General features: G+C 48.5%; 1 long non-coding RNA gene across 1 annotated transcript; it reads left to right on the top strand.

Annotated features, from left to right (window-relative positions):
- The first annotated feature begins 6,037 nt into the window (after positions 1 to 6,037).
- Positions 6,038 to 8,160, top strand: LOC115599589. The gene is made up of 3 exons (XR_003988516.1): positions 6,038 to 6,061; positions 6,683 to 6,910; positions 8,080 to 8,160. It is a non-coding gene; the product is annotated as an uncharacterized LOC115599589 (long non-coding RNA).
- Positions 8,161 to 10,448: the final 2,288 nt, after the last annotated feature.

The following is a 10,448-nucleotide window of genomic DNA, read 5'->3' as shown; positions in this document are numbered from 1 at the left end:
GAGGCTCAGGGGAGACCTCATCACTCTCTGCAACTCCCTGAAAGGAGGTTGGAGCCAGGGGGGGGGTTGGGCTCTTTTCCCAGGCAACTCTCAGCAAGACAAGAGGGCAGGGTCTCAAGTTGTGCCAGGGGAGGTTTAGGTTGGAGATGAGAAAGAATTTCTTTCTGGAGAGGGTGATCAGGCATTGGAATGGGCTGCCCAGGGAAGTAGTGGATTCTCCGTGTCTGGAGATCTTTCCAAAGAGCCTGGATGTGGCACTGAGTGCCATGGGCTGGGAACTGCAGCAGGAGTGGATCAAGGGTTGGACTTGATGATCTCTGAGGTCCCTTCCAACCCAGCCAGTTCTATGATTCTATGGAATCCCAGCTTAGCAGCAGGAACCATTGTCCTGGCAGGGTCTGGAGATGAGCAGAACAATCATCTCCTGCAAGGAGGTGGGGAGTGGAGGCTGCAGTTTGGGACTTGTTGGTTTAATGAATGAAGAAGCAATTGTTTTCTGACAGGAAAGGACTGACATTGCCTGATTCTCCACTACTTTGAACTTTTGCCATTTTTTTCCTAAGTCTGTGTGGAGATCATGTCCCAGACCCCAGCCTGGGGGGTGTGAGGAGCTGCTCAGTGCACAAGAGATCAGGTGAATAAAAAGCAAGAAGCAGAGAAGACTTTATTTATCTTCAGCTGTGCCTGGGGCTGCTGTCCCTGTTACAGGCTGGAAGGTCTCTCTACAGCTACCTGAAGGGAGATTGTAGGGAGGGAGGTGGTGGTGGTGGAGTCACCATCCCTAGGGATGTTCAAAGCTGTGTAGATGTGGCACTCAGGACATGCCCTAGTGGGCATGCTGATATTTATATCTATAGATAAAATATATATAAGCATTCAGGAGGGTTGGATCTAGATGTTCTTTGAGATCCTTTCCAACCCAACCCATCCTATGATTCTATGACAATTCTGTGATTCTGTGAAGGTGTCAGAAGCCACTGCAGTGCCCCAACCTCTGCACTTCCCATCTCCGTGGGCTTTCTCACTTCTGTTTTAAACCAATGTGCTTCCAGGCCTGGAGTGTTGAAATGACAGAGGTTTGGGGGTTGTTTTTTTGTTTGGTTTTTGTTTGTTTTTTTATCCTTGCAGCAACTTCAACCAGCAGCACAAACTCCTGGGAGGAGCAGCCCATGAGCCAGCAGCAGCTGATCAGCAGCTGGAGATCCCTGGCTCCTCAGTGCCTGCAGGGTGGCACAGTGACAAAGCTCTCACTTGCCTGTGGCACCTGCCCAAAAGAATTAATCAGAGTCACTTGGCAGCTGCCTGGGAAGAGTCACCTCCCTGCACCCTGCCAGCACCACGGGGACTGCAGACAATGAGGACAGTGTTGGGGTCATTTGTTGATGCCAAATGTTCCTGATCTGTCTCTCAGGATCAGATAAATGTCTGGCAGAACTGGTGGGCAGCCACGGGGAAGGTGTTTTCTGGCAGTGTCTGGTGGGCTGCTGAGGGCAGAGAAATCTCCGGGGAGCTGCTGCCCAGGGAGAAGAGGAGACACGTGGAGTCCCAGCTGAGGACCATTGGTGTCAGTGACCCATCCTGTCTGTCCCTCTCAGCCATGTGCCAGGGGGCAGGAAACACACTGCCCTTCCACCTCACCTCCCTGCATAGCAGCACAGCAAGAAAAGCATCTTTAGAGCAAGAAAGGAGCAGGCCAGAGCACTCCATGATCCCAACAAGCATCTTTTTATTACAGTTATCAGCCCTGGAGGTCACAGGGAACCACACCAACAGCCTGGCTGGGTTAAGGACAATGGTGTTCTGTGTGTTATGGAGTCAACAAGGGCAGAAAAATCCAAGGATTCTTCCAAAGCCAAAGCACTCATTGTACATCATCAGACAGGAAGGTATTTAAGCATTTCATGAATGCTCAGCATCAGCAGTTGAAGCCTGTCTGTATTCTCCATGGATGTTTGCCCTGTGGTTGAGCAACTGATTTAGCATCTGGACTTCCACCTCCATCCATTCTGTCCCCATTTTTCTGTCCTCTCTGCCCAATGAAATGCCATTTCCTTTCTCTCTGGCATTCAAGTGTGGACTGGAAGCAAATGGGATTCTTTGGAGGAGAAACTTGCAACTGAAAAGTGTTTGTCAAAAAACACTTTGGGTTGTTTAGACCCAAGACTACATCTCTGGTAGGATGTGAAGGGTATTAGTCACCCCAAAATAACCCAGAGGTCAGGTTCAAGTCACAGCTGAGCTTCATTTAAAGCAGGAACTGGAATTTGATCTCCCACATGGCTGATGAGCATCCTGACCACATTACTAAAGGACTTCTATTTGTCCAGAAAACATTTCCAGAGATGTCAGTTATCCTAAATACTCATCAAAACCCAACCCTCAGCTGTCACAGGGCTTCTCTTCCCTAAATAACACTCTTGCTCTGCATGGTATGGATGCTCCAGGGACACTGCTGACCCTTCAGCTGAGTAATGTCCCAGTGCCAGAGATAAACCAGGCGTGTGATGTGCAGGCAGATGAGATGCTCCCTCCAGCTGCAGGTCTGGCCTGGATGCTCTCTGGCTTAAGCACCAAAGACCTCTCCAATTCTTCTGACAGTGACAGAGAGCAGGAGCTGACCTGGCAGGAAATTGCTCTTCCTGGAAAGTGGAATTGATGCTGATATTCAGATCTTTATGGACCAAATTTCCATCTCCCCATGCAAAACATGACTCATATGGAGAACATTCAAGAGGTTTTCAGGTCCCCTTGCACTCTCTATCCCATTCTTGACAGCACTTTCTGCCATAATTACACCCCATTCTTTGCCAATGAAAATGGCCTGGTTCCTGTCTCTGAGATTCACCAACATCCAGGCTAGAAGTTGTTCCTCAGGCTCTTGGGCAGCTGAGATGTTGATCCTGTAGCAGGAACCCCAGGAGGATGGAGGGGAGCAGTGGCAGCCCAGAGGCTTCAACAAATCCACCACTGCCTGCCCAGGATCAAAATTCCAAGGTGTGAGCTGGGTGACTGCAGCCAACCAAACACTGCTCGTGTTGGAAGGGTCCCAGCTGGGTAAAGAGCCCAAGGTCTGAACATTTCCAAGGGAAGTTGGACCACCTGAGACTCCTAAGAGACACCAGCAAGAGTTCTTCAGACAGGAGGTGACCCCGATGCCTTCCCCTGGGAAGGGAACCTCATCTGCCCAGGGGAAACTTCTTTTCTCTGAAAAAAATCTCAGGTTAGGCAACCAAAAATGGACCTTCTGGTCATGCATGTAAATCATAGCTGAAGCCTGGGTGTTGCTAGCCAGGATTTGTCAGGATGTTATCAGCTGATGGGGTGCTGCATCAGCAGGGCCTCCAAAATGTAGAGAAACAAGATGAACCAGGTGCCTCGAGTTGCCAAAGAGTGGGTGTGAGTCCACCTGTGCCTGGTTAGGGCAGGCCCCCTATTACCAGGGGGCCAATAAAGGTGGGACACACACCCACAAGGAGGGAGTTCACTCTTGTGTGAGGCAATGGAGAGACCAGCAGCTTGTTGAGCCTCAGGAGCAAGAAAGGCTCCTCCTGCTACACCAAAAAAGCTCAGCTGATATCATAGAGGAAGTTTTGTGCAAATTCCTTTGAGACAACGTTTTTCCAAGACAAAATGCCTTCCAGCATTGTCCAGAATGTAAATCCCCCACATGCCCTTTAACTCCTGACAAATCCAGCACAGCAGACACACTTGGTATTCACTCACAGGGCAGTTTCTTTAGTAAGAACAAGATTCTCTGGGACTGTAAAAGAAATCACTTGACTGATGTTAATAAACTGACAGATTAGAAATTGGAGGAAATAAGAGGCTGAGGCACTGCTGCTGAAAATGCTCACAAGGCTGGAATAGCTCTGCACATTGTGTCAATCTAGTCAGTTAACTGGAAGGAAGAATCCAATTTATTCTGAGGCCCAACATGATGAATAAGTCATTTCCCAGGATGGGAGTGAGAAGAACTCCTTGAAACACATTGGACAATTCAAAGAGAGCTTTTTGGCATTGAGTAATAAGTGCAGAGAAAAAAAAAAAGAAGGAAAAAAGGTTCCATTTTGAGAGTGATTTTCTCCTCTCTGTGGAGGAATTTCATTTTATCTTTATACACTTAGAAGCTTGTAAGTCAGGATCTTTTTTTCTTTTCTTTTTTCTTTTTTCTTTTTTTTTTTTTTTTTTTTAATATCAAGAAAGGTATCTGTGCTAAAAGGAAATGGGCCTGAATTACTTTATCAGTGTGGGGCTTTTATGGTTTGCATCAAGAGGCACTTACAACAGGATTCTGGGAATACTGACTGCCAACATGCACATGGGGGAGCCAAGACAGAGAATTTCCTCCATGAATTGTTTGTGGGGGGTTTTTTATGGTGTTTGTTGTTTGTTTGTGGGGGGGCTGTTTGGGGTTTTTTTTGGTTTTTTCCCTGGAGAAAATAGGTCAAATTTTTCAGATGCAACTTTTGATCTAATAAGCCAAGAGGTGCTCAGGGACAGATGTTGACCTAGAACACATAAACCCAAGAGAAAGTTCCAGAAAAAGCCAAGGAACTCCTGACCCCCTTGATGGTTGGACCATCCCTTTGTGTTTTATGAGGAAAATGCCAAAACTCTTCCATTCTTCTCACTGCACTGCAGGAACACATCCAGCCCCTGGGGTCAGGGGTGCTGCAGGAGGAAGGAGCTGATATTGGGACCACAGAGGTTGTTCCTGCAGTGATGGAGCAGAGGAGTGCAGTGGGGAGATGTCAACTCCATGAACATCATCCGTGTACAGGTGGGAGCAGAATGGACAAATGGGATGGAATTCCCTCTTGTTAGGAGAGGAATCTGCAAAGGAAGGCTCTGTGTCCCTATGGAGCCAGAGAGAGACTTCGTGGAGCCTAAAGGGTAACTTAGCTCTTTCTGGAGTTTTTCCATTTCCAAATGCATCATTTAGGTTGGAGATGAGAAAGAATTTCTTTCTGGAGAGGGTGATCAGGCATTGGAATGGGCTGCCCAGGGAAGTAGTGGATTCTCCGTGTCTGGAGATCTTTCCAAAGAGCCTGGATGTGGCACTGAGTGCCATGGGCTGGGAACTGCAGCAGGAGTGGATCAAGGGTTGGACTTGATGATCTCTGAGGTCCCTTCCAACCCAGCCAGTTCTATGATTCTATGATTCCCATTCAGGATAAATCAGCCCTGCACAGGGGATGAACAAACTGACCTGGCAGCAAAGCCCCCCCAGTGCCTCCAGAGCTTCAGAGAGGCACCAGCAGGGCTCCCAAACCCCAGTGAAGGGGCAGAGTTCCAAGGAACAGTGTTTGAAATAAATCTTTGAGGGGTGCCTTTAAAGACAAGCCCTCCAGGTCAGTCCCTGTTCCCCTCAGAGTGGGAGGAATGGCTTTAATTAGATCTCTTGGCACTAGTCATGTGCCTACCTGTTTATTATCCCAGATTTAGAGCAAAAGCTGCTATTGTACCATCCTCTGTGCATTGACATTGCAGAGCTCTCAGTGTTGTTCTGCCTTGACTCCACACACTGGGGAAATGGACAAGAAAATTTTGGGATAGGGTTATTTTCTGCTGGGCTGGTGTCCATGGGTCCAAAGGATGCTGGGAGAGGGACTGCATGGAGATGAGAGCTAGGAAAAAAGACTTTAGCATCAAATGTGTTTCTTCTAGGGAGAGGCTCATTTATTCAGCTTCTCCTAGATGAAGATTGATGTGCTCACAAAGGATGGATCCCCTCACTAGCAAGAGAGACTGTGGGGAAATCACTTTCCAAGAAAGGAATCATGCCTGAAAGTTGAAAGAAGAGAAATTCAAATGAGAAGGCAGCAGAAATTTTAATGAATTGTTGCATGGATGTGGTTTAGATGATTCCAGTAAGAGGCAATTCCAGTGAAGGGAACGTCATGCCACAGGAAGGACAAATAAATGGGATGCAGCTCCAAAGGCCCAACCCCCAGAGAGGAAGGAATGTGTGGGGGCTGAGGGGCAGAGGCCTGAGAAAAGGAAATTCTTTAGGGGAAATGGGCAGTGTCAGTATTGGAGCCCCCTCAGGAGGATGTGTTGGGTGAGCATGCACAGCAGCATCACAGCTGGAGGTGCAGGGAAATCAGGGACCCCCAACCCCCCCTTCTCAGGGCAGGGCACGGGGCAGGTCTGAGTCACTTTTATTTCATTTTATTTCATTTCCTTTAATTGCTTCCCATTTAATTTCCCATTTATTGACAAATTTGGGGCAGTTCTTCTCTTTATCTAATTACTGTAGTGTTTAAATACCTTTGGACAGCTGAGTACTATGAGGCAGGGGTGTGGGTGTGGGTGTGAGAGCTTGTGTGGGAGTGGAACAGGGAGGAAAATTTGCCAGTCTGAAAATTGATTTCTTTTCAATGATAGATTTCTTTTCCATGCAGAATTGTGTTTCTCTTTGGAGTTACATGAATATTTTTATAAGGAAAGTTTGTAAGAGAGGTGGCATTTAAACCTTTTGCACATCGTCACTCTGTAGTAATCTGAAAAAAAAATAAACAAGAATTACTCTGTTTTCTACCTCTGGTACTGTCAGAAGCAGGCACCTAACTCTGCAGGCATGGCAGGGTGCCTGCCTCCCCCTAAAGCATCCCAGGGCATCCAGAGGAGGCTCCCACACTCAGTGAACAACTGTCCCTTCTCATTCTTATTTTTCTGAAAGTTTTTTTTCAGTTGTTAAGAGCTCCAGACCTTCCAGCCCAGCTTTCCTGATCCCATTTGGAGATCCCACTCTCCAGAGACACAGATCCCCCTCTCCTGCTGCAGCCAGGAAGGAGAGAGAATCCCAGAATCCTAGAATGTCAGGTCGGAAGGGATCTCAAGGATCATTTGGTTCAACCCTTCTGATGTTCATACGAGATGCCTCAGGAACTTTGGCACTTCCTACCAGGTGAGGAGACACTTGGGGGCTGCTGCCCCCAGGGCAGGATGGGTTCCCCTCAGAGCAGATCTGCTTCTTGAGACACCTTTTGTTGAGCTGCTCAAGATCTGAGTCCTGGAGAGAGCCTTTCCAGCAAGAATAACTCCTTAGGGAGCAGGGTTGGGATCTCCAGGCCTGCTGCCCATCAGTTAGAGAGGGACAAGCAGTGGCATGAGGAGCACACGTGTTCCCCCAGCAGCACCGAGTGGCCCCGATCCGCATCTCCCGCAGTCGATAATTGTGCCCGGGAGGCTGCTGGCAGCAGCTCTGTTCCCCAGGTATGCTGCCTGGGTAGCCAGGAGGGAGGGTGCAGTAGCATTAGTTCAGGGAGAAGGTATGATGAAGTCACCCAGCTTCATGAGGGATGATGGCACAGAGCCCTCAGGAGCGGGGCATGAAATGCACCTGAGCGGGGTGAGAGCCATCCAGTCCCTGCCTCTGCAGTGCCTCTGGGGAGCATTGTCACTGGAGAGAAAGGTGAACTGAAGCTTAGACCCCATGAGAAAGCAGAATGACAAGAGATCCACAGCTTTAAAACAACAGCTGAGCTCAGCAATGATGTTCACTTCAGCTCCAGGCTCTCTCCTTCAGCAACTGCGGAAAAACACAAAAAAGTTTTGTGGTCCTTCCGTAGCTGGCCAAGGGGGCTCACGGTGGCTTAGAGCTCCCAGCTCCTTCCCCCAAGTCCTGAAGAGCTCATAAGATGCCTGAGGCTGCTGTGCTGCCCCAATTTTGGGGGTTATGGTGATGTGCCCAGCTGCTGGCCTCTAATGCAAGAGACCGGGGTCTTCTCCAGCCCCTGGGTTACAGGAATGAGCAAGCACCACGCTGTGGCCCCAGCTTTGCTTTTTGCTGCCAATCTGGGTTTTCAGTGGTGCAAATTTTGGTGTGTTCCTAATCCTGTGGTTATGAGTAACGGCAGAGGAGCTTGTGGGTAATGTGCTGGGAACCTATTACTACACTTCAAACCAAGATGAGGAGGTTTTCATACAAAATACTCCTGCGGAAGAGCTGGGATCCCCTGTGACAGGCTGCAGGCCTTTGTATTGGATGGGCAGCCATTTTTTTGGTGTAAAAGATAGGGATTTCTGGCAATGATTGATCAGCCTTACTGTTCACTCATTTCCAATGTTTTCTAGATTTGATTTTTTGCTTCCAGTCACTGGAACTTGGAGCTGCCCAGTCATCTATCTGCTCTGATGTGTCACCACCCTCACCAATCAACATCTTAAAAAGACCAAGTTCTGGGGTTTGCTGGCAGGTAGCACCTCATGGTTACTTAAAAATAAATCTCTAGAAAATCTTTTGAAAAGCTGTCCCAGAAGTGTTGATTTGAAACAACTGATCTTGGTTGCTGTTTTAAAGACTTGTGTCACGAGACCTGAGCAGCCTTGGGATCTCTCCAGGATTGTTGGGCAACTGATTCAGCATAATCTGACAAAAATCAGCATATGCTCCCGTGTGAGTACCTTGGCACAAGAAGCAAATCCTGTCCACCCTTGGCAGATGCCATCCCTACCAGAGCTCAGGGGCCACAGGGGCAGCAGAATCACAATGCAGAGGAATGGTCCTGTATGAAAGAGACTCCAAAGACCTGGAGGTCAAGTGAATTTGTGGTGTGTAAAGTATCTGAAAAAAAAAAAAAGAAAAAAAAAAAGAGAGAGCAGTCCACGGGAAACAAGTTCAGAAGCAGTGAAGAAATGAGGTTGTTCCCTGTTTTGTTGATATTATTTTTTCTAGAATGATCTCATAGCAGTTTGACAAATAAAGGGCTCACTGCTGGGGAGATGACCATCTGCCTGCCCCTCCCTGCCTTCCTCCTTGCTTGGTTTTTCCATTAGTGCTGGTGCCTTCTGGGCCTCTTAAAAAAATGAGGCAAATACTTCCCATAACCAGGATGGATGGGACGTGGTCAGAGGGATCCCCATGGAGAGTCTGTGGGTGTCTGATTGGGAAGCACCCATCTGCCCCCCGTGCCACTGCCCTCCAGCCCTCAAGGATTTTCTTCAGGTGGGAGGGGGAAGCAATGTTCCTTTTTTCAGACAGTGAAATCTGAGCCAGCAATCTGAGTGCAGGGAGCTGAGGAGGCAGAAGGAGGAGGTTACAGGAGAGGGGATGGGATAAGGAGAGCTGCAGCATCATTTTTTGTGTCTGTCTGTGGCTGTGTAGGGTTAAGGAGAGAACCTTTGTGCTTTGCCCTTTTCCCTGCCATGATGGGGGAGGGAGGAAGAAATTTCCTTCCTCCCACAGAAGAGGATTTCACCCCTTTTCACCAAAGCTGCTTGCAGGAGAGAGGCAAATCCTCTTTTCTTGCATGTCTCAGAGCAAAGGTGAAGTCAGTGCAGAGTCTCCCTTCCTCTCCTACTTTTGGGATAATTTCTGAAGGAAGGTACCAAAGTTTCAGCCTGTCTGGCTTCTTTGGCTGTACCAGACATGTCTCACAGCCCCTTGGTGGAGGAGAGAAAGCAGAGAACCTCAGGATGACCCCAGCTGTGCTGCACAACAGCTGCTCCTTGAGATGTGACTTCTTTGAGAAGCAGCTTCTTGACTTGTGTCCTATTTATAGAGTGGAAAATGGTTGTAGGAGAGAGGATATGGGATGGGACATTTATAGGAGAAATGCTGGGAAGGCATTTGAGCCTCCTTGGAGCTCCATACCCAGGGAAGGTATCCAGCCAGGGTGGGATTTTCTGTCCCAGTGGAACCCAGGGATGAAATCCTCCCAGGGTGCATGGCCTGGATTTTCCTCCAGCTCCAGCAGAGAGCACAGTGAGAGTTCTGCTGAGGAGGGAATGATGTGCTGGGAACCTCAGTCAGCTTCGGGGAGAGGTGTAGTGAGCAGGGTCACCTCTGGTTAAACTCCAAGTAGCTCAGCACCAGGCAGGATTTCCAAAGAGACTCCAAGCAGAGGGCTTCAGAACCTGCTCTGGACAAAAGCATCCCACAGAAGTTAGGAGACCTCATTTCTTTCCTTTTTTCCTCACCAGTGTTCCAATGGGATTTCTAGCTCCATTCCAGACTTCAAAAACCATAGACAGGATCTCATCTCCAATGAATCCTTTGTATCTGCAGAACAAGGACTGACTTCATCCTTAGGGAAGTCTCTGGGACATATTCCCACCAGCCCGGGCTTCCCGGACATCCCAACACTTCTCAGTGGATGATTTGCTTCCAGACGACACTGCCCTCTGATGGAACCGCAGAGCTTCGGCATTCCCGAATTTCCCTGTGGGAAGGGAGTAGGGATGGGGAGCTATGCCCTATGGTGAGATGTGTGTGTGGGGGGGTGTTTGGAAATGGAGGGGATTCCTGCCCAGATGCCAGCAAGAGAGGCAATTCCTGCAGTTTTTTCCCTTATTTTTTTGTTCTAAGAACAAGGGATGATCAGGGTCAGGAGGGTGGGATAGGGCTGAGTCAAGCAGAGAATCATTTGAAAGATGGAAACCATTGAGGAGAAAAGACCATGTCATGGGAAGCAGAGGAAAAAGCATCAGGGCTGTTGCTCTTT

Source organism: Calypte anna, chromosome 23, assembly GCF_003957555.1.
Source record: "Calypte anna isolate BGI_N300 chromosome 23, bCalAnn1_v1.p, whole genome shotgun sequence".
Classification (NCBI taxonomy): domain Eukaryota; kingdom Metazoa; phylum Chordata; class Aves; order Apodiformes; family Trochilidae; genus Calypte; species Calypte anna.
Note: the sequence above shows the minus strand (reverse complement) of the source record. Positions and strands in the feature narration are given on the sequence as shown.